Here is a 371-nt window from a genome sequence, read left to right as displayed (position 1 = left end):
CATTCACAGCTCAGGGTCCGTCCCGGTTCCATGAGATAGTTGTCCATCGTTTCCCCTAGCAAGCCAGACCTGAGTTAAGTCGCCCGGCTGCGGGGATTTACAGATGCTCTGAAGACGCCCCTTCCTGGCCCCGGTCAAGTTCCCCGCTTCGGGGAGCCGACAGTGAGTCACCCCGAAGAAGGGCGCTAAGAAAAGGGGAGGCGCCCGCGCCCGGAGGAGAGCCGCGGGGCGGAATTCTAGACCGAGGAAGCCTCGGAAGGAAGAGGAGGGGCCACTGCGCGTGGGAAGAGAAGAGGCGTCTGGGGGGAGGAAGGGAGGGAAGGGAGAGAAGGAAGGAGGAAGGCGGAGGGAAGAGAGGGGGACGAGGGGCT

The sequence above is a fragment of the Neophocaena asiaeorientalis genome, unplaced genomic scaffold (assembly GCF_003031525.2).
Source record: "Neophocaena asiaeorientalis asiaeorientalis breed wild unplaced genomic scaffold, Neophocaena_asiaeorientalis_V1.1 scaffold7, whole genome shotgun sequence".
NCBI classification, from domain to species: Eukaryota; Metazoa; Chordata; class Mammalia; order Artiodactyla; family Phocoenidae; genus Neophocaena; species Neophocaena asiaeorientalis.
Note: the sequence above shows the minus strand (reverse complement) of the source record.